We start from the raw sequence: 27,361 nt of genomic DNA, 5'->3' as shown, positions 1-27,361 counted from the left end.
ATGCTTTGAACCAGATCTGGTTCGTATTAGGAGAAGGAAGAAGCAGTTCATAAATGAAGCCAGTGATGAGCCTATTCAGAGTGCTGAAGAAAAATTCAAAGTGAGCTTTTATTTGAAAAAACAATACTATCAGTTGAAAAAAAATTCTGTCAAATTATTTCTGTCTTTGGCTTCCTCTATAACAGTGGCGTAGCCATGGGTGGATCTGGGTGGGCCATGACCCACCCACTTTGGGCTCAGGCCCACCCAACAAGGCCTGCTGGAGTAATGCTGTGGGATCCCATCCCCGTAACGGCGAAGAGGAGGGCCTTGGAAGCAAGGCCATCACAGGATCTCATCCCCATGATGGCGAAAAGGAGGGCCTCAGAAGCAAGGCCATCACAGGATCCCATCCCTGCGACAGCAAAGAGGAGGGCCTCAGAAAAAGCAAGGCCATCACGGGATCCCATCCCCACGCTGGCGATGAGGAGGGCCAGAGCTGCAATGCTGTCGCGGAATCCCATCCCCGTGGCGGTGGATGTAGGAGTTTGTCTGAGCCTAATGGAAAGGCCCTACCTGTGTGTGGGTCAGAATGGGAACTTGAATGTGTGGTTGTGGGTGAGAATGGCAGCTTGAATGTGTATGTGTGGGTGAGAATGGGAGCCTGGGAGTGTGTGTGGATTAGAATGGGAGCTTGAATGTGTGTGTATGGGTGAGAATGGGAGTCTGGATGTGTGTGTGCTTTAGAATGGGAGCCTGGGGGGTGAAAATGGATACCTTGAGGTGTGGAGGGGTGTGAGAATGCGAGCCTGTGGGTGTGTTTGGAGGGGTGAGAATTGGAGCCTAGGCGTGTGTGCATGTGAGTGAGAATGGGAACTGGTGTGGGTAAGAATGGGAACCTCAGTGCGTAAGTGTGTAAGAATAGAAGCCTGGGTGTGCGTCTGTGTGTGTATAAGAATGGGAGCCTGGGGAGGGGGGGATGAGATAGTGAGAGCTTGTGTGTGTGTGTGGAAAATGTGAGCTTGTGGGGGGGGGGGGGGAAAGAACATATGAGAGTGTGTGTGACGGAGTCTTTGAGAGAAATTATGAGCCTCTGTGTGTGTGTCTGTGTTTGAGGGAGGAAGGGAAGAAGACAGTGGGAGAAGAGAGACTCTGAAAAGAAATTAGGAAATGACCAAGAAGGGGAACATGGGAAAAAAAAAGACTGGGACCAACTGATTAGAAAAATACAAAGATCACACAACAAAGGTTAAAAAAAATAATTTTGAGATTTTAGCAATTTGAATATGCCATCTTTGGGAATGTGCATTTTTTATATTTTTGTATTTTGCTTTTTCTTCAGTATTCCACTGTTCAGTCTAGGTTCTCTGGCTTTCTATTTCGGTTTTGTTTGTGTGTTTTTGTTTTTAATTGTGGTCAGTCTCTGTTTTGCCTGTGTGTGACTGTCATGCAGTATTTCTGCTAGCATGTAGTTTCTTTGTAGCAGTCCAGCTTGTTCTGTTACTCCAGTAAGTGATGTATTAATGTTCTAAGGCCTGGTGTAGTATGTGCATTACTGCTTTTTCATAAGGTTGCTGTTATTTGAGTCTTGAGAGTCCGTGATGTGACGTATGGTATGGCAAGGTTCTAGACATCTCTTTCTTGGCAGGAGTTTGTTACTTCACAGAATAGCAGGGGAGGGACATTTTTTGCTGAGGTAACACCAAAAGTTTAATTTTTTTTTTTCATATTGGTTGTAATGTGAATTCTTAGCTCTGCTGTGCACCTGTTCTGATGATTAATACTATTTTATTGTAGTTATGATGATTTCTGGCTTTCTGCAAAGAGAATTCATGAAAGAATCAAATAATGCATTTTTGTTTTATTACATGATTGCCTGGATCTGTTTTCGTTGCTTTTTATACAGACTAATAAGGAATTTTTAATTCTGGTAAGTGCTTGAAATAATTGAGGTAAAATGTTTTAAAGTTTCACACATGATGCATAATGCTGTTGCAAACTACTTAGAAAGTCACTGTAGGGTGCAGTATATGGCATTATTTATCAATAAGAATACAAATAGCTGGTCTCAGGCCTGCATGCCTGTAGCTCATGTATGTTAACCTTGTGCCCACCCAAAAAATCAGTTCTGGCTATGCCACTGCTCTATAATATTCACAGTTTGCAGATTAGCAAATCAGATGAAATTCTGAAACACTGCTTGAAATTGGATCAAGCTTTACTCATGGGGAGTCCAAAGAAATTGTTGCTTCAGATATGTGTAATAAATTGCAAGTTATCACAGGACAAATTTGAAAGAGTTCATCACCACAAGATGTACTGAACTTTATATGCAGACATATAGTGATAGATAGTGTCCCTAACATATTTATTGCCCTCTGAATCCTCTTGACCCTCCCTGTTTCTTTGGCAAGTGGTAAGCGAAGCTTTCCCAAGCTAAAGTTGTTTAAAACATATATTTGTTTATTTATTTCATTTACTTTTATCCCGTGCCCTCCAAAGTTCAGGGCAGGTTAAAAATGTAACATTCACAAAATTTGAGAGAACATACAGACTATAAAATTCTTTCCTCAGTGATGTAAGAAAGACTTGTTGAGCTGGCCACCTTGTCAATAGAAAATGAAATTGTACAAAACCTTCACTTGAAGATGTTTCTACATTTGCTAAACTGAAAGCAAGAAAAGTAAAATTCTAATGTGCAGACTTTCTAATACATATCCTGTATAAAGTGTAGCACAAATTGTTTGGTTTGAATATTTTATATTTTATTTTGTCTTGTTCACTGTTCTGTATTATAAATATTTTGTTGTTATTGAGCAAAAATTATAGTCTTGGCTTACATTCTCTCACTGTGTTTTGTTGAATATTTATCCTGCCTCACTCTAGACCGGATAGGTAGGAAATTAAGTTAAAGTAATTGTTATTTTATATTCTTATATTCTCATTTTCATATAAAATAAATTTGTTGTTATAAATATAGATTTCTTTATTCATACGAATGCATGTGTTAATTTTCCAAAGTTAACTGTGTGCGGAGCAGTGGCATAGCCATGGGTGAGCCTGGGTGGGTAATGGCCCACTCACTTTGGGGTCAGGCCCACCTAACCAGAAGAGGCCTGTTGGAGCAATGACGTCACGGGCTCCCATCCCCACGACAGCGAAGAGGAGAGCCTTAGAAGAAGCAAGGTTGTCGCAGGATCCCATCCTCACAATGGTGAAGAGGAGGGCCTCAGAAGAAGCAAGGACACCACGGGATCCCATCACTGTGATGGTGCAGAGGAGAGCCTCGGAAGATGCAACCACAGCATCCCACCCTGCGATGACGAAGAGGAGGGACAGAGCTGCAATGCCGCCTCGAGATCCCATCCCCGCAGCGGCAGAAGTAGGACTTTGGCTGTGCCTAATAAAAAGGCCCTGCATGTGTGTGGGTGAGAATGGGAGCTTGAATGTGTGTGTGTGTGTGTGTGTGTGTGTGTGTGTGTGAGTGAGAATGGGAGCATGAATGTGTGTGTGTGGGTGATTATGAGAGCTTGAATGTATGTATAAGAATGGGAGCTTGGTGATAGCTGCAGACGGATCCTCAATCTACCTTTACCTGTTGATCCAACTCTTTGGCTGTTTGGAACTCCAACATCTGCCTCGATGGTCAAAGATCCCACTACATTGAAATTTCTTCAAAAAGCAAGTCTTGTGGGGAAAAAGGTTATCCTTTCCAACTGGCTAGGTACCTCTGTACCACACCAGGATCACCGGTTCTGTCCCTTGGTGAAACTACACTTTTGAATTCTTGACTGCGAAGCTTCTCCTCACAGAAAGGTCCCACGACACAGTCCATCTGGGGCAGGGAGAGCTTGTTTGGGTGAGGAGGGAGTCTGTGAGAGAAAGCGTGTATGTGTGAGGGAAGAAGGAAAAAAGACAGTAGGAGAAAAGAGACACTGAAAAGGAATTAGGAAATGAACGTCAAGGGAAAAATGGGAAAAAAGAGACTGGGACCAACTGATTAGAAAAATACAAAGATCAGACAGCAAAGGTAAAAAAAAATTATTTTGAGATTTTAGCAATTTGAATATGCCATCTTTGGGAATGTTCATTTCTTCTTTTTTTGTATTTTGCTCTTCAGAGTCTAGTTTCTCAGGCTTTCTATTTCAGTTTTGTTTGCGTGTTTCGGTTTCTAATTTGTAGTCTCTTAATTCTATATTAGGTAAGGTTCAGTCTCTGTTTTGCCTATGTGTGACTGAAGTGCAGTATTTCTGCTAGTGTGTAGTTTTTCTGTAGCAGTCCAGCTTGTTCTGTTACTCCAATAGATGATGCAATAATGTTCTAAGGCCTGGTGTAGTATTTGCATTGTAGCTTTTTCATAAGGTTGCTGTTATTTGAGTCCTGAGAATTAGTACTGTGACTGTAAGGTATGGCAAGGTTCTAGATGGCTCTTTCTTTGCAGGAGTTTGTGTTAAATAACAGTGGAGGGATATTTTTCGTTGAGGTGACACCAGAATTTGAATTTTTTTTTTTCATGGTGTTTGTAATTTGAATTTCTTAGCATCCAGTCAAATGAATCCAGAACAAGTGAGTTATGCACAACTACCAGCAGATGGAGATGGAGTAAACTGATGTCACAGTATATATACCCCTGCAGTGACAGCAGCCTGACAGCATTCTCCTTCTCCAGCAGATGGTGGACATGCATTTCCCTACTGGGGATTGCTTTGATTTAAAAAAAGGAGAAATAAGAAAAATAAATTCGGTCCGCTCTCCTGTGGTGATACCAAAAGGTCGCTCCCCAGTTGAGAATTCCTGAGGTGATTTCCATGATCCCTCAGATGAGTGACTTGTTCTAGTAGCTGGTTTTTCAGCAGGCATGGACTTAGCTGTTAAGCTGCTGAAAAGCAGTGTGTGCAGGAAGCCGAGTACAGTGGTGACGGAAAATGCCCTCTCCCTTCGCAGCCAGAGACTGACTCTGTACTCAGTCAGGTAAGGCTGAGCTCAGGTAAGTTTAAAAAAAAATACAGATGCAGAGAAGGAGGGATTTTTGCTGTAGGGCTTCCTCCTTTTCATGCTCGGCATGCTGTGCCGACATTTGTCCTGCTCCATGGGAAGTCAAGGGAAGTGGGCAGCCTGGCAGTTTGAGCAGCCTCTGTAGTCTAGGCCCTGCTCTGAGGCTTTTTTGCTGCATGCTGCATGGTGGGCCTCAATAGTGTTTCATGCGCTTTCTTTAGGCTGCCCTCTACAGGATTGTCAGTTTGGTATGTGTGTCTAGCTGTGCATCCAGTTTTAGGATGCTTAGGTAGACATAGTAGTCTGTGCATCCAAGTTAAGCGGCACCTTAAGTGGCCGTCCGCTTACCTGTGCGCACAAGTTGAGCGTTGCTGTGCGCTAAAAGTTTTATGGCGCCTATCCCAGGGATTCCTAAGTCTTGGATACCTAAGTGTGAGACTCCTAGGTGTTGGATGCTTAATTTTTGGAAGCCTAGACTTTTTGGACACCTAAAAAAAAAAAAAGTTACACGCACGCTTCTAACCGCCGATCAGCGAGCTGCCAATCCAATGACGCCTATATCTAAGAAACCTAAGCGTCTTTCTCTTTGCACTGCCTGTCATATTCGGGCATCTCAACCAGGAGTGCCTGCTGACTTGTGCCAGCACTGTTTGGAGGCTCAGGCAGAATTATCTTCCTCTGATTTCACTAAGCCTGGTTCTTCCCAGCCAGTTGTAGGTCTGGGTAAAGACTTTTCGGGTGGGGCACTTGATTTTGGAACTTCCCTAACTGGGTCTTCAGCAGAGGAAGGTAGCTCAGTGAGTACGTCTTAAGTACCTCCTGATCTGAATACTTCTACATTTTCGTGGGTAGAATTTTTGCAGGGATTGCAATCCTTCAGGAGCAGTCCTCAGCCCCGTTCAATGTTCCCAGATCAGCACCTGGGTACTCCTAGAGTGGGACTACCCAATACAGATCCAGGTGGCACAGATAATGACTCTGATCCTGACTCTCTTCAGGATGGTGAAATTCCTCCAGGATTGTAACCATATAGGACTATACTACAGTTCGTCCATAGAGATGAACTTCCGGCCCTGATTTCCCAGACCTTGACAATGCTGGAAGTACCTGGGGCAGATTCCATGTCTGAGCCAAAGTAAAACCCTATTTTGGTTTCTCTGTGTAAAGCGTCTTGTTTTTTCCTGTGATGGAGGCCATTCAAGAATTGATTGATCTTGGGTGGACTTCCCAGAGGCTAATTTTAAAGGAGGTAGGGTTTTGGAAGGCCTGTACCCTCTAGATCCAGTGGTGAGAGAGCATTTACATTTTCCCCAAGGTGGATGCACTTGTATGTGCAGTCTCCAAGTGGATGACTATCCCTATGGAGGGAGGAGTGGCCTTGAAAGATGTACACGATAGGAGGATTGAAACTATCCTTAAGCAGGCTTTTGAAACATTGGCAATGACTTTGCAAATAGCTTCTTGTTGTTCCCTGGTGGCTTGCTCTTGTTTACTTCTCTCTCAAGAGGTTGATGACTCTTGGCTAAATTCCAGGGCAGTTATGGAACCAGCGGCCACCTTCTTGGCAGATGCAGGCTGTGATTTGGTCTGCACCTCAGCCAGAGGGGTGGCTTCGATAATGGCAGCCAAGCGTCAGTTATGGCTGAGAAATTGGTTGGTTGATGTGACCTCAAGGCTAGTCTCATGAAATTGCCCTTTAAAGTCTTGATCTTGTTTGGGATCGAGTTGGAGAAACTGGCCAGTAAGTGTGGCAAATCACCAGTTCCTCGATTACCGGAGGATAAGAAGCAGATGGCCATGCTCCTTTAGCTAGGGGATCCAAGCGTTTTCGACCCTATAGAGGAGCGACCTTTCAGAAGACAACCTTTTGGTAGGTCTCAGACCTTTCATCCCAGACAGCCCAGAAGGGGCGCGGGCTTGGGTACTGGATCCTTCCAAGCCCCCCAATGAATTTTTGACAACCTACCCCCGGGAATAGGAGATAGGGGGTCGCCTCTCTCTCTCTCCTATCAGAAGTGGGTCGAGATCACATCGGATCACTGGGTCCTGGAGGTGATACGAGAAGGATTTACAGTGGAGTTTCGCAGTATTCCTCTGGATGGGTTCATGGTCTTTCCCTGCCACTTCCTGCAGAAGAAGCAGGGATTGGAGGATACATTGGCAAGGCTCCTCAGTTTGAGGGCTGTGATTCCAGTGCTCACGTCTCAAGAAAATATGGGGCGATATTTAGTTTATTCATTGTTCCCAAGAAAGCGGGATCCTTTCTTCCCATCCTGGATCTCAAAGTTGTCAAGCGAAGAGACAAAAAATGATCGGTGCGAAAGAAGCCTTTGTTAGAACTAGCCCGACTCTGGCCGAGTTTCGCTCTCGCAGGAGCTGCCTCAGGGGCTGTTAAGGGCAAAATTTAAAAATTAAGATAAAGATACATGTATACATGACACATAAATGTGTGTAAATCAATAAAAATTGGTGACATACATAAATGAAATAAACTTAAATAGTGTACACATATTTTGACAACAAAACCATAAATGTTGATAAATGCATAAAAAATAGTGTCATACATATATAGTAAAATTAAATGAACTAAAACAGTGTGCACCTATTATAACACCATGCAAAAATGAATAAAATGTGTATGAATGAATGCAATCAATTGCACCCTTTTTTTTTTTAAAGACTTTTTTATATATATGTGAGAAAGTTCCTCACTGATCTAATTGCAGTAGTGTATGTATATGTGTACTGCTTGGCACAAAGGACAAAGACATATAATGAAAATTAAGTGGTGAATAGTTTTGATTATTTGTACATATTGAGCACAAAGGACACAGATACACATTAGAAGTAGGTCGTGGTCGCAATGAAAAAAGCAAAATACCTATTTTTAATGAGTTTCTTCAATTGTGAGAGATTCTGTAGGTAGTCATCACAGTTTGTCAATCTGGATAGAGCAACTTGGTGTTGAAATCTATTAGATGGATAAAACAAAGTATGCCAACAGTCTTGAATTAAATTAAAAGAAAAAAAGGGAAAAAATTAAAAATTATAAAATGCAAAAAATAAAAAAATAATTTAAAAAGTGTCCTAGGATCACAGGAAAACATATAAATGTTACTTGTAAGGTAATAGGAACTCACCACCTTAAAAAAGACCCAAAATGAATCATATGGGTGATTATCTCAGTGCTGTTGATATAGTCAACCCCGCGTGTATGGAGCCACAAGCTGGTACTCAGGCATAATTATGTATCTGTCTGTGAAAAAAATTCAAACTAAAATCCTTTCTATTGAGATAAATGACAGTAAGGGGGCTAGACAGAGCAGTTTTTCTACCTCCCGTATGATTTAATGAAAATATAATTAAAAAAATACTGGCAACGTATTGTGGACGATTAGAACAACTCTACTAGATGGTATAAGGTGTAAATCAACAAAAACGTGTCTTAACTCACTGTTATGGGATAACTGCTTTCCTGTATTTAAATCGTCATTCTGAACAAAGGTAGGAGACTGTGAATGTAAAACTTAAATGAGTATCTTACATGAATGAGCGATCAAACTAAGGAGCCTCATTTTTAAACTGCCAAAATGATCTTACTTTCAGCACATACCGAAAATAAAACTGAGACCAGTGCTGTCAGGGGTATTTAATGCCTGCTCTTAGCGGGTTTTTTTGCCCGCCAAAAAACTAACCAGTTCAATGCGGTTGTTGCGCAACCGCAGTGATAGTGCTCTGAAACTGTTTAATATCTGCAAGTGGTCAAGCGGAATGGGTTTGATCACTCATTCATAGGTGCACACTGTTTTAGTTCATTTCATTTTACCATATATGTATGTCACTATTTTTTATGCATTTATCAACATTCATGGTTTTGTTGTCAAAATATGTATACACTATTTAAGTTTATTTCATCATTTATGCATGTCACCAATTTTTATTGATTTACACACATTTATGTGTCGTGTATATGTGTGTCTTTATTTTAATTTTTTAATTTTGCCCTTAACAGCCCCTGAGGCAGCTCCTGCGAGAGCGAAACTTGGCCAGAATTGGGCTAGTTCTAATAAAGGCTTCTTTCACACCGATCATTTTTTGTCTCTTCGCTTACCAGCAAATTTTGATCGGCTTCTGCTTTGTTTTTTGGGTCCATCTCAAAGTTGTCAACTATCATCTGCTGGTGATGTATTTTCGCATGGAGACTGTTGCGTAGGTAGACCCTTGGCCCGAGGTGGAGTTGGCGCTACCCATGGGGGCTTCCCCCATGGGTAGCTTCCCCCATGGGTCCCCCATCGGGAGGCGGAGCTGAACAGGAAGCAGAGGCAGACTGGAGCTTCGCCAATTTCAGCCCTCGTTCCCCGCAGGTTGAGCCCTTGGGTACCGGAGCCAGCTGATCTTAGGCGGGCCTCCGCATGGTTGATCCTCAGGCTGCAGACAAGGACAGAAGCAAACTGAAGTCAGGGCAGGCAGCTGGAGAAAAGGTCAGAAGCAGGCAAGGGTCAAAGCCAGGAATCTGTCCAAAGTATGGTCAGGAGCAAGCAAGGGTCAAAGGAGTCCATCCAAGGTAATCAGGAACAGGTAACAGGTACTGGAACTCAGGAACCGGAAACAGGAACGCAGGACCGGAACGAACAGGCACAGGAGTAGCAATTAAGCACACGACAAACATGGAGACCTGTTGCCAAGTCCCAGGTCGCTGACAACAGCAGAAGGGCTGGCAACCTTTGCCTGCCACAGGCCCTTTAATTTGGCAAGGAAGGCACGTGTGTGCACCTAGGGAACAGCGGGAGGGGAAGCAGACAGCAGCAGCGTCTCTGCTGCATCCCAAAGCACAGCAGGTTGCGAAGAGGCGAATCGCACCGAAGGCGCCCCCTCCACTCCACCAGAGAGCCAGGGCCCACCTCCGCCGCGGTGGCATAGCAGGTGAGAAAGGCCAGTTGCGAATTCCGTGGCCGGCCAACAAAACAGAGACCTTCCACTTGGTGATAATGACCATGCAGTTGGGGGAAATTCTGACTTTTTGGATCTGTTCGAAGCGTATCTTCTCATTCCCATTCAACTAGAGTATCAATGCCTTCTGTAGTTCACAGTTCTGGGACGACATTATCAGCTTCGGGCACTGCCTTTTGGTCTGGCCACTTCTCCAGGACCTTTTCCAAGTTAATGGTGTTAGTTGCGGCAGAATTGAGAAAGGACGGGATCCTAGTACACCCATATTTGGACAACTGGCTGATTCGAACCAAGTCATTGGAAGAGAGCCGCCTGGTGACCCGCAAGGTGGTGATCTTGTTGCTGGAGCTCAGTTGGGTGGTGAACCTGGCAAAAAGCAGTCTTCAGTCTGCTCTGTCATTGGAATACCTTGGGGTTCACTTCGACATGAAGCAGGGAAAAGTTTTCCTGCTGGAAACTCATATTCAGAAGTTGATGGCACAGCTATGTCTATTGATGAACACGCTGCGTCTGATCATATATTCCTATCTGCAGGTACTTGGTTTAATGGCGCCAACCCTGGAAGTGGTATCGTGGGCGAGAGCGCATATGCATCCTCTTCCGTGCTCCCTGTTGCTCGGTGGAACCCACAGTCTCTGGATTATTCGATTCAGCTCCATCTGCTGATGAAGGTCTCCTCCTGACTGCAATGGTGGCTACAGCTGGATCATCTAAGGAAGGAAATTTCCTTAGCATCACTGGACTGGCTAGTACTGATGACAGATGTGAGCCTCCATGGTTGGGGAGCTCACTGTCAGGAACTGACAGTGCAAGGGTGCTGGAATGCAGAAGAGTTTCTCTGGAACATCAATCGTTTGGAAGCCAGGGCAGTCCAGCTGGCAGGTTTGCAGTTCGGCAACAAGCTGCAGGGTCAAGCAGTCGGGATAATGTCGGACAATGCAACGACTGTGGCTTACATAAATCAACAGGGAGGAACCAAAAGCCAACAAGTGTCGCAGGAGATAGATTAACTTATGGAATGGGCCGAACTACATCTCCAATTGATCTCAGCCTCACATATAGCAGGAAAAGACAATGTAAGAGCAGACTTTCTCAGCAGGGAAAGTCTGGACCCAGGAGAATGGACACTATCATACGAGACATTTCAGATGATTCTGGATTGCTGGGTCTCCCATTCCTAGACCTGCTGGCTAATTCTTGCAATGCAAAAGGTCCGTGATTCTTCAGTCACAGGGGAGATCTGACGTCGTTGGGGATAGATGCTTTGGTGCAGGAGTGGCCAGAAGACAAGCTGCTGTACGCCTTTCTTCCATGGTCCATGTTGGGCAGATTAGTCTGAAGGATCAAGCACCACAGAGGGTTGGTGCTCTTGGTTGCTCCAGATTGGCCCAGGAAACTATGGTATGCAGATCTGCGTTGACTCCTGGTGGAATCTCCCCTTCGTCTTCCAGCGCACAGGGATCTGTTGCAGCGGGGTCCTATTCTTCATGAAGATCCAACTCAATTTTACGGTATGGCCATTGAAAGGGCTTGCTTGCTGAAACATAGATACTCTGCTACAGTGATTTCCACCTTGCTAAGAGCTAGAAAGTTCTCCACTTCCTTGGCCTATGTGAGGGTTTGATGAGTGTTTGAGGCCTGGTGTGATGATCAAGGTACTCTTCCTTGTTTGGTAAAGATCCTGCTCATTTTGGAATTTTTGCAGCATGGCTTGAATAAAGGCTTGGCAATTCCTTAAAGGTACAAGTAGTGGCTCTCACCTGTTTCAGAGGTCAGGTGAATGGTGGATCCTTGTCGACTCATCCTGAGGTGGCCCTTTTCCTGAAAGAAGTGAAATATCTTTGTCCTCCTTTGTGGTTTCCCGTGCCCTTATTGTTATGAAAATGCCGCGGAGCTAACCCCCACGAGCAGGCACTGCTCACCTTTTGTTGCTTTTTTCTTCATGGCGCAATGCCACCGATGTCGGCCCCCCCCGCGTGGCCGGAGCCGCGGACCTTGTACTTTCCTGCGGCCTGGAGGTCACCCATCGGATCTCCCTCCATCGCAGTGGAACCGCGGACTTCTGCCTCCCTTTGCGGCAACGTCATCTCATCCTCCGGGGCTGCAGGCCGCAAGCCCCAGGCTGGAGTAGCGACTGGAGCCGCTGCCGTCGTCGGGGCCTGCCCTCCAGGCCCAGCCCTGCTGATACGCACGACACTGTGCAGGCCACTGTCCACAGTCCTGCACAGTTCCTGTTTCCTCTTCCTCTAGGCACGCGGCCGTGCCTCTCTTCAGTATTTAAAGGGCCAGACACAGGAAGTGTTGCTGGCTCGACCTTTGGACTCATTTCCTGCCTAGCCCTATAAAAGGGCTGTCTTCGCCTTGCATCGGTGTTACTTCACTCTGGAGGCTCCTGCCTACCAGAGCTCAGTCAGGTCTTCTTCGTGGAGCTCCTCATCATTTCGTCTTCATGTCATGTCATGTCTTGATTGCCTGAGGTCCCCGTCCAGATGTCCTGGTGTCTCGTCTTGATCTTCTGCTTCCTGATGTCCCAAGTTCCTTGGTGTCTTGCTCCTGTGTCTTCAGCGCTACCGAGCCTTCTGGTCCTGTCAGGCCAGGCTCCCTCGGATGATGTCTTTCCTGAGTGTGGAGTGGCCTGCAGGAGGAATTCGTTCCTGTGCTCCTGATCCGTCATGTCCTGCCAGCCTTCGTGGTGCTTCGGACGACATCTGGCTCCGTCGTCGGAGTCCCACCTCGACTGGATTCTTCCCTGCGCTCATCCCGTTCTCAGCGTGATCCGTGACCAGCCTCCTCGGGCTGTGTAGGGCGCGCAGTGGGACAGGGTGGTCCGCAACCAGCCCATTGGGCCTGCCCGTGAAGGTGGGCAGTGTAGGGCACCCTGAGAGACAGTGCCAATGTCCTTCCGCCCAATTTCTCGTCTTGTCTGGACTTCGTCAAGTTCCTCATCTCTGATGTCGTAGCATCGACCCTGGTCCGGGATGCCGTTGCATTGACCCTGGTCTGTGATGTCTTCGCATCAGCCTTGGTGTCATGTCTTCAACTACCATGCTGTCATGTCTTGTTCCAGCCCTCGTCTCTGATGCCGTCTGCATCAGCCTTGGCGTCATGTCTTCAACAACCCTGGTATCATGTCTTCAACCCTTGTCTGTGATGCTGTTGCATCAACCTTGGTGTCATGTCTTCATGTCAAGGCCCGTCTGCCCTCGTCCTTAGGCCAGGCCTGCTGCTCCATGCCGATCTAAGCAGGTCCGAAAGGGCTCGGAATGATCGGAGGACCATTCAACTCCCAACATCATATTGTTGGCCTTGGGAGCTTGCAGACCTGGCAGAGGGTCTGGAACACATCGTCAACCTTCGGTTCGGCCCTGGATCCATCAGGGGTTGGGCTGAGGCCCAAGGGCACACTAAAACACCCACTACGTAACACTTATGAAGTCTTAATTTGGTATTGGATTACTTATCGGGCCCTACATTTAGACCAATCCTTAACCTGAACTGTTACGAGCGCGCGCGGGCGCGGTCGTCGTAAGCGGGTGGTGAGCCCTTGGGCCACGGCAGGACTCAAGGAGGAGCCCCAAGCCACACCGTGGGAGGTGAGCTGAGCAGGCATGGTGAGCCAGGCAGGCAGGAACAGAAGCAGGGAGTCCGACCCTCAGCCGGACCTGCATGCCCATGGTAGCCAACACGGGGAAGTTGACTGATGAACGGTCCTCCGACTGTTCCCGGCCCTTTCGGACCTGCCGCTGGGAACGGCAATGGGCAGCAGGCCGGACAGAGGCGAGGGCAGACAGAGTCCTTACACTGAGGACGTGAGACGAGGGCTGAAGCAGACATCCAAGAGAGGCTGAAGCAAGACGTTGGAGACATCAGGGCAAGGGCTGAAGCGAGACATAGAAAAGATCCAGGCGAGCAGGAACTCCGATGCTGGGATACTGACATCCGAAGCCCCTTCGGCTGGCAGAAGCTCAAGAGCCCGTGGGACGAATCCCTCCTGTTGGCCACTCCAGGGCCCAACAGGACAGAAGGCTCAGGAACCAGACGAGGACGTAGGTCAAGGCAGAGACACAAAGACATCCGGGCAAGGGCTGAAGCAAGACACTGTAGACAAGGCTGGACGGAAACATGGCACTGTCCATCAGGGCGCCCTACTCAGCCAGCACAGCTAGACTGGTCACGGACCACCCCGTCCCAGACGCGCCCTACTCAGCCCAGAAAGGCTGGTCGCGGACCACGCTGAGGAAAGGAGGGTGCGGGGAAGACCCAGGCGAACAGGAACTCCGATGCTGGGATACTGACATCCGAAGCCCTTACGGCTGGCAGGAACAGGAACAGACATCTAGGCAAGGTCAGAAACAGACATCGAGACAAGGTACCATCTAGGCAAGACAGACCACGGTAGACCTGGATCAGGCAAGGTTACAGACAACTGTAGAGCTTGATCCGCAGGCCCTTTGCAAGTGAACAGAAAGTCCTTAAATACTGGAGGTAGAAGGCAACTCCCTGGGAGGAGCTTGCTAGGACCGCCCACTGCTGGTCCTATAACTGGGGTAGAGAGCTGTGGGCCAGCCCCTAGGGAAACGGGCGTGGCTGGAAACCAGGAAGTCCAAACGCAGAGGCATGCAAGCCACAGGCACAGCTAGGCCTCTCAGGCCCTGGAGCAAGTCCCGGATGGAACGTAGGCGAGGCCCTGGCTTCAGAGCGGCCTCTGGAGGAAGGTAAGAGACCTCCTGTAGCGCAGCAGCAGGGGGGATCGCAACATGAACTTGCGGTTACTGACCTTGAAAATGAAGTTTCTTGTGGCAATTTATTCTACACATAGGGTTTCCGAACTGCAGGCTTGTCTTGCCGGGATCCATTCCTCTGATTGACTCCAGGGGCGTTACAGTTACATACTGTTCCTTCTTTTCTACTGAAGGTGGTCACTGACTTTCACTTGAATCAGTCCATCTTCCTGCCCTCTCTGGTCAAAGAGAAAGTTGTAGAGGAGTATCGTCTGTTGCGACCCTTGGATATCAAGAAACATATTGTCCAGAATCTGGAAATTACTAAGCATTTACAGAATACAGATCACCTATTTGTCCTTAATGGCAGTACTAGGCAGGGAGAGCTGGCCTCATGGGCTACCATACTCGCTGGATTAAGGAGGTAGTCACAGCTATATATGTTGATGCTGGGAAGACGTTACCTACTCAGGTTAGGGCTCATTTTCTTCCACCCATGACAAGCAGTGTCATGGGTGGAAGAAAACTTGTCTCCCGTCGACATATGACAAGCTGTGACATGGTCCTTGTTACACATTTTTTCCAAGTATTATCATCTGGATGTGCAAGCCCTGGGAGGACGTAGCCTTTGCTTGTGCGGTTTTGACTGGACCGTGGGCAGCCTCCTGCCCTGTTTGGGAGTAGTTTGGTTTCATCCCATTTGTTTAGATTCATCTGTCTGGACGATAAGAAATGAGAAATTACTACTTACCTGATAATTTCCTTTTCTTTAGGGCAGTCAGATGAATCCAGCTTCCCTCCCTTGGCTGCCGAATGATTGTATTATAGTCCTCCTCTATGGCTACATGTTATAGGGATTACTGATAAGTGTTCATCCAGTCCCTATTAGGGATGTGAATCGTTTTTTGACGATTTAAAATATCGTCCGATATATTTTAAATCGTCAAAAAATCGTTAGGGACACGATACAATACCAATTCCCCCGATTTATCGTTAAAAAATCGTAAATCGGGGGAAGGGGGAGGGCAGGAAAACCAGCACACTAAAACCCCCTAAAACCCACCCCCGACCCTTTAAATTAAATCCCCCACCCTCCCGAACCCCCCCCCCCAATGCTTTAAATTACCTGGGGATCCGGCGGTGGTCCAGAACGGCGGCGGTCCGGAACGGCCCCCTCAATAGAATCGTGTTGTCTTCAGCCGGCGCCATTTTTCAAAATGGCCGCCACAAAATGGCGGCGGCCATAGACAAAAACGATTCGACAGAGGAGGTCGTTCTGGACCCCCGCTGGACTTTTGGCAAGTCTTGTGGGGGTCAGGAGGCCCCCCCAAGCTGGCCAAAAGTTTCCTGGGAGTCCAGCGGGGTTCTGGGAGCGATTTCTTGCCGTGAATCGTTTTCGTACGGAAAATGGCGCCGGCAGGAGATCAACTGCAGGAGGTCGTTCAGCGGGGGGTTCCAGACCGCCGCTGAACGACCTGCACTCGATCTCCTGCCGGCGCCATTTTCCGTACGAAAACGATTCGCGGCAAGAAATCGCTCCCGGAACCCCGCTGGACTCCCAGGAAACTTTTGGCCAGCTTGGGGGGGCCTCCTGACCCCCACAAGACTTGCCAAAAGTCCAGCGGGGGTCCGGAACGACCTCCTCCGTCGAATCGTTTTTGTCTATGGCCGCCGCCATTTTGCGGCGGCCATTTTGAAAAATGGCGCCGGCTGAAGACAACACGATTCTATTGAAGGGGCCGTTCCGGACCGCCGCCGTTCTGGACCACCGCCGGATCCCCAGGTAATTTAAAGCATTTGGGGGGGGGGGTTCGGGAGGGTGGGGGATTTAATTTAAAGGGTCGGGGTGGGTTTTAGGGGGGTTTAGTGTGCCGGCTCACGATTTTAACGATTTTTCACGATAGTTTACACACCCAAACGGCAACAATACGATTCCCTCCCCCTCCCAGCCGAAATCGATCGTTAAGACGATCGAGGACACGATTCACATCTCTAGTCCCTATACTAGTGTTAATACATTCTTGACTGAGTTCAATGTTGCCTGTTGGCTGAATATTGAAATGATTTAATCAAGTTTTTCTAGTCCACAGTTGCTTTCGAAGAGAATACTGGCAGGCTGATGTCACTTCAGGGTTATGTATACTATGACATCAGTTTGCTCCGTCTCCATCTGCTGGTAGAGATGCATAACCCTCTTGTTCTGGATTCATCTGACTGTCCTAAAGAAAATAAAATTATCAGGTTAGTAGTAATTTCTCATTGTCCTAGCTCAGCTCTGCACCTGTTCTAATGATTAATAATATTTTATTGTAGTTATGATGATTTCTGGCTTTCTATGAAGAGATTTCATGAAAGAATACATACATTTTTGTTTTATTACATGATTGATTGGATCTGTTTCTTTGCTTTTTATGTGATATACTTGTACATTTATAAACTGCAATAAATATAAAATAAATTAATACAGATTAATAAGGAATTTTTAATTCTAGTAAGTACTTGAAATAATTGAGGTAAAATGTTTTAAAGTTTCATGCATAATGCATAATAGCTGTTGCAAACTGTTTAGAAAGCCATTGTAGGGTGCAGTATATGAAATTATTTATCAATAAGAATACAACTAGTAGATCTCAGACTTGCATGCCAACAGCCCACCCATGTTAAACTTGTGTCCCCCCAAAAAATCTGTTCTGGCTATACCACTGCTCTATAATATTCACAGTTTGCAGATTAGTAAATCAAACGAAATTCTGAAACACTGCTTGAAACTGGAGCATGGGGACTGCAAAGATATGTTAACCTTGATATGTTAACCTTGTTAACTATGTTAACCTTGTGCCTACCCAAAAAATCAGTTCTGGCCACGCCACTGGTGCAGAGGCCGGGGTGGGGGTGGGAGGGGTGGGGCAGGCGCATGGCTGAAGTTTCACCTAGGGTGCCTAATATCTTTGCATTGGCCCTGAAGATGGGAGGCCAATTCAGGTGATATATCATAGGGAACGGTATTAATGAAAGAAGTAAAATAAAAGATTACAACTGCACTTTAGGAAAAAGATAGAAAAGACAAAAGGAAGGAAGAGAGAACTTGTTTTGAGAAGAGGGAAATATAGAGAAATAACTGGTCTGCTAGGGGGGATATTCACTGATTTACAGATTGTTGTGTGTTCCAAGGACAGCTGAGGTAATTCACTTCTTCCTGAGACAGGAAAAATGCTTGTTTGGCCTCTGGTTTGGCCTCTGTTGGAAACACGATGCTGGGCTTGATGGACCCTTGGTCTGACCCAGCATGGCAATTTCTTATGTTCTTATATATGGAGTGTCTGCTGGGACATTTCCCACCATGTAGAAGGAGTGAATCTTAATGTACTGGAGATGGATATCCTTTAAGCAGATCAGAATATCTTGTTTTTAGCAAGAGATAAATTACTGAAAGCTGGATATCTCCATTTATTTTACCATCTACACACCTTCAGATTTATACAAAACTGATGATGCTATCATTCAGACCTTCAAAATACAAAGAATCCAGCTCAAAGAGAGAAGGAAAATGTTTGTTGAAGCTCTGAGAAAACCTCATATAGTGCCACTAGGGGCTAAACGCTTATATATATGCAGCTCTAGAAGGCGCTAGGGCTTTTTAATCATTGGTAACCCAGAGTTAATGATTCTTTCTTAGAAGCTATCATATGAATAGGTGAAAAAAGTCCATTTAGGACCATTTGTCTTTTGTAGTTCACAATCAGATCGTGCCAGGCTTCATGTATAGAATATCTTATGCTGTCTGTATGCTGTCCGACATTGCAATGTTTCGGAAGATGGTCCTTCTTCAGGGAAACAGGATTTGCTAGATGCTGGCAATTTTAACTGGTAGATAACCTAAGGCAATATATAACAAACAACTATTTCAGAGATGTGTAACATGTTTAACATAGGCGGAAATTGGATATATTAGGACACCTACTTGGTCTAATGCAGGACGGTCAATGCTTCGGTAAGACAAAGACTTCAAACATGCTGAAGAAATGTAAAAATTAATCGGTCATGATTTGTTGAAATTGCAAAGTTCTATAAACATAGTAAACTTTAACATCAGGGACTTTACATGCGCGGTGAAGACCTACTGCATCCAATGAGTCTGTCATTGACAGTGACCCGCTGAAAGACGCTGACAATTGAAGTGAAATAAATCCCACTGATTTGGGGGATTGACAGGCGGATGTGACGTCAATGTGTCTAAAAAAGGACATATAATCTTTTAGCCCCTAGTGGCACAATATGAGGTTTCTCCAGAGCTTCAACAAACATTTTCCTTCTCTCTTTGAGCTAGATTCTTTGTATTTTGATATTTAGCAATTCTCAGCAATTCCCTTCAACGGCATGGGAGAAAGACTGATACATCATGCATTTCCAGCATAGCTCTCTGCTTCAACAGCAGGGGAGAAGAAGAAAAACTGATACTTCACGCATATCCAGCATAGCTCTCTGCTTCAATGGCAGGGGAGAAGAAAAACTGATACTTCACACATATCCAGCATAGCTCTCTGCTTCAACGGCAGGGGAGAAAAAAAAACTGATACTTCACGCATATCCAGCATAGCTCTCTGCTTCAACGGCAGGGGAGAAAAAAAACTGATACTTCACGCATATCCAGCATAGCTCCTTGCTTCAACGGCAGGGGAGAAGAAAAACAACCAATAAGGGCTGTATAACACAGTCTGGGTAGAGCAGGTGGGCATGGGTGTGGCTTGCTTATTGCGGCGGTTACTACCCCTAACTAATCAAGCTAGATATTTCACTTGGATGCAGCTCCATCACTGCTCTCTACATTAATGGTGGGGGTGGAAGGGAAATAGAACCAAGAGCTAAGAGAAACAGATAAGTATGAGAGAAAAAATGTGTGAAGCTTGCTGGGCAGACTGGATGGGCCGTTTGGTCTTCTTCTGCCGTCATTTCTATGTTTCTATGTTTCAGCCATTTCTTGGTTTTTGAATTTTTGTATCATTCAGACCTTGGCATCTATCAAGGCATCCTTTGTTCTTTCCTTTGCAGTACTCCAGGGCCCTGTGGAGCTTTTCAGGGGACTGGCATAAACAAGCTCAAAGCCATAAAGACATTAACATAAAAAAGTTATCTTTTTCTTTTCAGAGTGCATAGTGCTATCTCTGAATCCCATATACTCTTTGAGGTAGATCTTTAAAAAGTATGCCGGAGTTTATAAGATACACGCGTAGCCACGCGTATCTTATAAAATCCGGGGTCGGCACGCGCAAGGCTGCCCAAAATCGGCAGCCTGCGCGCGCCGAGCCACGCAGGCTGCCTCCGTTCCCTCCGAGGCCGCTCCGAAATTGGAGCGGCCTCAGAGGGAACTTTCCTTCCGCGTCCCCCCACCTTCCCCTCCCTTCCCCTACCTAACCCACCCCCCCGGCCCTACCTAAATCCCCCCCTCTACCTGCTTGAAGCAGGCGTAACATGCGCGTGCCGCCTCGCATCCCCCGGCACAGGCCGCAGCGCCGGGGGACTCGGGACTGCCATCCCGGACCTGCCCCGGACCCGCCCCTCCCGCCCCTTTTACGAAGCCCCGGGACTTACGCGCATCCCGGGGCTTTGCGCGCCGGCGGCCTATGCAAAATAGGTGCGCCGGTGCGCGAGTGCCCTGCGCGCGTAAATCCAGGAGGATTTACGCGTGCAGGGCTTTTAAAATCTAGCCCATAGGGAACATTTTATCCCCTTAAAATATTTTGAATTTCAGAAGTAAAAATATAAGTGAACCCATGGTCACTCTAATCATGGAGTTGTCCCAATTTTCTGATACTGTCTGAAAAAGTGGCACTCCTGTCTCTAGGCTAAAGCCAGAACCAGCACGTGTGGTTCCCTGTTTAACGAAGACAAATACCAAATTACTATACTTAGAAACATAGAAATGATGGCAGAAAAGGACCAAATGGTCCATCCAGTCTGCCCAGCAAGCTTATGGTAGCATCTGTCGTACCATACAAGTTACCCCCATACTTAGTTTCCCAAACCATCAAATTCAGGGCCCTTGTTGGTTGCTGTCTGAGTCCAATTCCCCTTTACTTCTTGCCGTTGAAGCAGTGAACAATGTTGGAGTTGCATCACAAGTGAAGGACAGTCCCAGACCTCCTGCAATGGTGCCACAATTTTAAAACCCATTTAAATTGTTCTGTAATTGACTTTGTAGGTTTTGCTGTAGACATCTTGACAGTTCTAAAAAGGAGCACAGCATTGAGTAATGCATACTGCATAGTATTAGCTTTAGTTTAATAAGCATATACTAACATGGGAAGATTTTAGTAGTGGCAGGCTCCATGTGCTGGCCCTTGTTTCACATTAAAATGACCGGAGTTTGACACCAAAATGACAGCGGGTTAGTACAGCTTGAGATTTCAAAGTGCCTGAGTACATGTAAATAAACATGACTGATAATTAATAAGCGCCTTGCAAGTTTAAAAAAAAACATTTTGAGAAGATTTCCTGGGTTTAACAGTTCACTGTGATCACCCATACTGAGGACAATCTCAGAAAAGAAAGGCTGGGAAGGAGGTCTAGAAATTTTTCTAATAAATAAATAAATTTTATCTGCTAGATTGAGATAATGAACTGAGCAAATTAAGATGTGTTCTCACATCTTCCGTCTGTACACTCTTTCATTTCCCCTTCCCCCACTTTCCTCTGATAAGCTGAACCAATTACATATGGAAGGGAAGGAGGAGCTGGGGGGGGCACAGCAAGGCCCTGATGCACAGGGCTTTGGGGGGAACAAGAAGATTTCAGCTACTAATGAATTTGATGGCATGTACACTACAATCAGTTGTCTGTTACAGCCATGGGTCCTTCAAAGTTGCAAGTACTGCTAAATGGTCTACTTTACAAGACTATTGTAAGTGAAATGCACTTTATTGAGTCCCTTTCTGAGTACTGAATTGTTGGCTGGATACTTCTCCCCATCCAGGGCCAGTGCTAGCTTTTTTGATGCCCTATGCGAACAATTACTGTGCTGCCCCCACCCCCCCCCCCCCCCCACACACACACACACACACTACCATTCATTCTCTGCCCCAGGACCACCAAAAAAAATGCCCATCTCCCTTCATTGATACAAACTTTTAAAGTGACACCATTCTCCCCATCCTCCCCACCAAACTCATCCTAAGTTTGATGTAAACCGGCCTGATATGAAGCTTGTCATGAAGTTCGGTATAGAAAAATGTTAAATAAATAAATAAATAAATAAATAAATGGCTGGTTCAAGGCTATTGGGTGCCATAGGCAAACCTTACAGCCTTGCAAAACACCCCCACCCCATTCTATACACACAGTTAAGATTTATGCATTTATATATTACATGAAAAATATCAAAGTACAGTATTCTGAGGTAAGAATATCACTTACATTATATTTACATGCACTGCTGTGCTACCAACCAGAAATCCCTGCAAAAAAGAAACTTCTAACCCATATAGTATTAGGCCTATTGTGATGTGTATGGGTGTGGACTTGACCCTCTGAAAGCGCTAAAACACTAATACATTTCCTATTAGGGAAATGCCTCACCTCAGTCACACATGCAGTACATAAACAGACCCTCACCAAATACAGAATAGAGCAACCATAAAGTAGAAATACAAATGAGCAGACAAAAACTGAACTGAAAACCACAAGACGCCCAACACTCTAAGCAGTGTGACAATGAAAAAAACAGAACCATCACCATTCCTCAAACATCTAACAAAAAAATCAAGAAATAAAATAAATACATAATCATAAAAACATACTAATAATATTTAAAAAAAAGGTGATGAATAAAAGATCAAATATTTAAAAACTTATTTACAAGTTTTTTTAAATGTCCCAAACACCAATAAAATATTTCAAAACAGCAGACACAGCAAATAACCCCTGAAAAATAAAACTAAATAGGATTTTAAAATTTCACGCTCTCCATACCTGGGAACTTTGATTTCCATTCACCCTGAGATTGTCATGGATTAATGGAAGATGGATGCACAAACCTTCTCCTCTTTCTTATATACGCACACACATAAGAACATAAGAAATTACCATACCGGGTCAGAACAAGGGTCCATCATGCCCAGCATTCCATTTCCAACAGTGGCCAATCCAGGCTACAAGTACCTTGGCAAGTACCCAAAAACTAAGTATATCCCATGCTAGTAATAGCAGTGGCTATTTTCTAAGTCAACTTGATTAATAGCAGGTAACGGACTTCTCCAAGAACTTATCCAAACCTTTTTTAAAATCCAGCTACACTAAGGGCCTCATTTTCTAAAGTATCGCAGGCCTGCAATACTTTAGAAAATCACGCTAACGGGGGGGCGGGGGCCGAAGCGGGGGGGCGGTCCTGCAGCGATCGCACCGCCGCGGTGCGATCGCTGCCGGCATCGCGCCCAATAACTACACCATAGAAGGTGTAGTTAATGGGCGCGAAATAGAGAGCGAAAAGGGCCTTACCTTTTCGCTTGGCGCACTGTCCTCACGGAGTCGACCCCGGTGACGCCCCCGACTCCTCCTCTTCCGGGGCCGACTCCGCCCCGATTTCAGTAGCGCAGACCTGCGCTACTTTCGCTAGCTATCGCAGGCTTGCGCTAACAGCGCAAGCCTGCGATAGCTTTGGAAAATGAGGCCCTAAGTGCAAACTCATGGTTCTCAGAAGACTCAAACCACTTCTAACAACGACCAACTTTTGATCAGTACTACAAGCGTTGATTATTGCAAGCACTGATTATTGTAATACCCTTCTACTAGGTCTACCATACACATCACTCAGACCACTACAAATTTTACAAAACACAGCTGCAAGAATTTTGACCGGTAAAAGTAAAAGAGACCACATCACCGAAACCCTAGCTGAGTTACACTGGCTACCCATTAAGCAAAGAATACAGTACAAAACACTATGCACCATACACAAATTAATACATAACAAAAAAGCGGAATGGCTGAACACAGCCCGTCATGTACACGTCCCTAACAGAAACCTGAGATCAGCAAACAAAGCACTACTTACTATTCCATCAATCAAAACAGCAAGACTAACAAGAGAAAGGGCGCTATCCTTGGCAGGACTCATACTGTGGAACACCATGTCCTTGGAGTTAAAATTACAAAGAGACAGCACAACCTTTAGAAAAAGCTTAAAAACCTGGCTCTTTAAACAAGCTTATCAAATAGAGAAGGGGGAATAAAACCCTGCTAAGTGCAAGGTACGAACAACTGAATACCCATACACACTACCGTAATCAATATGTGGGTAGTTCTCTCAGACTTAGGGGCGGATTTTAAAAGGCGCGCGAATAGCCTACTTTTGTTTGCGCTCCAGGCGCAAACAAAAGTACGCTGGATTTTAGTAGATACGTGCGGAGCCGCGCGTATCTGCTAAAAACCTGGATCGGCGCGCACAAGGCTATGGATTTTGTATAGCCGGCGCGCGCTGAGCCGCGCAGCCTACCCCCGTTCCCTCCAAGGCCGCTCCGAAATCGGAGCGGCCTCGGAGGGAACTTTCCTTTGCCCTCCCCTCACCTTCCCCTCCCTTCCCCTACCTAACCCACCCACCCGGCCCTGTCTAAACCCCCCCCTTACCTTTGTCGGGGGATTTACGCCTCCCTCTGGGAGGCGTAAATCCCCGCGCACCAGCGGGCCTCCTGCGCGCCGGGCCGCGACCTGGGGGCGGGTACGGAGGGCGCGGCCACGCCCCCGTACCCGCCCCCAAAACACTGCCGACACGCCCCCGAAACGCCGCGACGACCGGGCCCGCCCCCGGCACGCCCCCCTCGGAGAACCCCGGGACTTACGCGAGTCCCGGGGCTCTGCGCGCGCCGGGAGGCCTATGTAAAATAGGCTTCCCGGCGCGCAGGGCCCTGCTCGCGTAAATCCGCTCGGTTTTGGGCGGATTTACGCGAGCAGGGCTCTGAAAATCCGCCCCTTAATGTTTTAATGTAACACCCACCCGCGACTGTTCTGTTGTACTGTAAACCGGTGTGATCTGTATATCATACAGGAATGTCGGTATATAAGAATTCAAAATAAATAAATAGTTGTATTTTTATTTTTATTTCTTTCGTTCATCACTATAGGATAAAGTTACAATTATAAAGCTAGTATTGTATTCAAAACTGATACAAAGATTTGGATATTATTTATCACAAACCAATTATTATTGTTTAAAAACTATGTACCGAACCATTATGGCACCTGTGTAAATTGATATACTTTAGCATCATTATTTTATGTGCTTTACTGTAAACCGTTGTGACGGTATTCATCTTAACGACGGTATAGAAAAGATTTAAAATAAATAAATAAATGTTCTAAGGCCCTCTGTAGTATTTGCATTGCTGTTTTTTTCATAAGGTTGCTGTTATTTGAATCCTGAGAGTCAGGGCTATGACTGTATGGTATGGCAAGGTTCTAGATGTCTCTTTCTTTGTAGGAGTTTGTGTAACTTCACAAAATAGCAGTGAAGGGATATTTTTTGCTGAGGTGACACCAGAATTTGATTTTTTTTTTTTCATATTGTAATGTGAATTTTCCTAGCTCTGCTCTGCACCAGTTCTGACAATTAATGATATTTTATTGTAGTTATGAAGATTTCTGGGTTTCTGCAAAGAGGATTTATGAAAGAATACATTAATTTTTGTTTTATTACATGATTGATTGGATCTGATTGTTTTCTTTGCTTTTTACATGATATACTTGTGCATTTATAAACTGCAATAAATATAAAATAAATTAAAACTGGATTAATAAGAAATTTTTAATGCTTGTAAGTGCTTGAAATAATATATTTTAAAGTTTCATGCATAATGGCTGTTGCAGACTACTTAGAAAGCCATTGTAGGGTGCTGTATATGGCCTTATTTATCAATAAGAATACAACTATTAGGTTTCAGACCTGCATGCCTACAGCCCACCCATGTTAACCTTGTGCCCTCCTAAAACATCAGTTCTGGCTATGTCACTAGTTTGTACCATTACAACACCATGATGATTCACCATTTTGTGATCCGACAGCATTCCTCTTACACCTTGGGGCTTCCAGTTGATTCGCAATCTGACCCTTATCCTGCTCACTGCCATTTAAATGCAAAGGTGGGCATTGTGCAAAGTTAAGGCATTGGGGGATTTTATTTGTGGTCACCTGGCTAGTACATCCAATTTTTAATCCCTGCCTGTTTCCTAATTATCATGCCAGAGGTCCTCTGTCTGAGGGCCGTCAATGAAGTCTCCCTTAAGAAACCGGCACAAATGCAACCAGGAATCAGCCAGTAGATGTTGGATGACTGTGATTCTCTCTCTTTCTTTCTTCCTCCCCTAGGGAGCTTTGAAGAACTATGAATGCTCCCTTCATATTATCTCCACATTCTCCCATCCTGAGGAGCACAAATAAGGTCAGGAGCACAGGTACACAGGACTACCAGTGGGTCATTCGAGTGGCTCAACAATTCATCTTTAATACAGCCTCTCCATGTAGGTATTAGGAACCTCTATACAGTTTGTTTATTCTTAAAGGACTGTTCTGTCCTATACACTATTAATCCACGTCCTAGTTATAGATATTGATAAAACAATGAAAATGTGAAAACTAGTAAGTTAGTTTATTATGTTTACAGCAAACAGTTTTCTTATTATTTTGGATTACATTTTCAGGGAAACAAATGTACAATAGTATTAGGTTTCCTTAAAGAGAATATAGCTCTGGAAAGCTAGTGGCAGATGTATTGAGTTTAGTCCAGTGGTATCACCTACAAGTTATGTGCTGACCCTTATTTATAAATGTTCAGGTTACTTTGGTTATAATAGTATTATTTTTCTGACAACCCAATAGACTTTCTTAAACAATAACAAAAATGCTAATAAAGCAACATCTCTATCTATCTTATCTATCTTATCTATCTATGTCAAAGTGAGAAAAATGGGAAAGCAAGTGTATTGGTGCTGTGAGTCTGTGCTGTGAAAAAAAGCCCAAGTGAGAAGAATTGCTGCCTTTCTGCTGAGCTCAATCTCACTCAATAGATAACAGGTACTTGCAGAAGGAGAGGGGGCAAGCTTTGAGCAGACAGCAAAGAGGGATAATTTGGGGGAGATTAGGAGGGATGAGTGGAGGATCATTTGGGGGGTGAGGAGAGGGCCTGGGAGATGAAGAGGGTAGGCTGGGGTGCATGTGTCTGTATAAGGGTCAACATGTAATATGAATCAGACTCTTAATGAAGATAGTTATACATACCTCTGTGCTCTCTTTTTTAAAATCAAGAAATTAGTTAATATTAGTTTGTCTTCACCTCAACTGATTTAATGTTTTGCTTCTTCATGATAGTGTTTAGGTTACAAACAAAAGGGAAAAGAATAATACTTGCAATACAGTATATATGCCACTACTTGTGTTCTTATTGATATAGCGCTAGGAAAGGAGATCATTAGGATGTTCTTCAGAAGGATGTAAAAGCTGTCATTTTCTCATTATCTCTAGGCTTCATCTTTACTGGAATGAGGGAGGTTTCTTTATCAGACTGAAACCAAACTCTGAATTTGTCTGCAATCCCTTGTTCAGGGAACAAAAGTAACCCAGCAAGAGACCGGGACATTGCAATTATGGCAGCAGCTGAGGGAAAATAAAGCTCTTGCCATACAACTAGATAAAGAGAAACTCCATCCATGGCTCTCATTTTTCAGGTAAGATG

General features: G+C 45.2%; 1 long non-coding RNA gene across 1 annotated transcript in view; it reads left to right on the top strand.

Moving 5' to 3' along the window:
* Positions 1-26,695, top strand: part of LOC115079922 — a 41,815-nt gene extending 15,120 nt beyond the window's left edge. The window contains exons 3-4 of the long non-coding RNA XR_003853445.1: positions 25,999-26,150; positions 26,588-26,695. This is a non-coding gene — a long non-coding RNA (uncharacterized LOC115079922). The remainder of the gene's footprint in view (positions 1-25,998; positions 26,151-26,587) is intronic.
* The last annotated feature ends 666 nt before the right edge of the window (positions 26,696-27,361 follow it).

This window comes from Rhinatrema bivittatum, chromosome 1 (genome assembly GCF_901001135.1).
Source record: "Rhinatrema bivittatum chromosome 1, aRhiBiv1.1, whole genome shotgun sequence".
Taxonomy (NCBI): Eukaryota; Metazoa; Chordata; class Amphibia; order Gymnophiona; family Rhinatrematidae; genus Rhinatrema; species Rhinatrema bivittatum.
The sequence above is the reverse complement of the archived record's forward strand: the minus strand, read 5'-3'. Positions and strand labels throughout refer to the sequence as shown.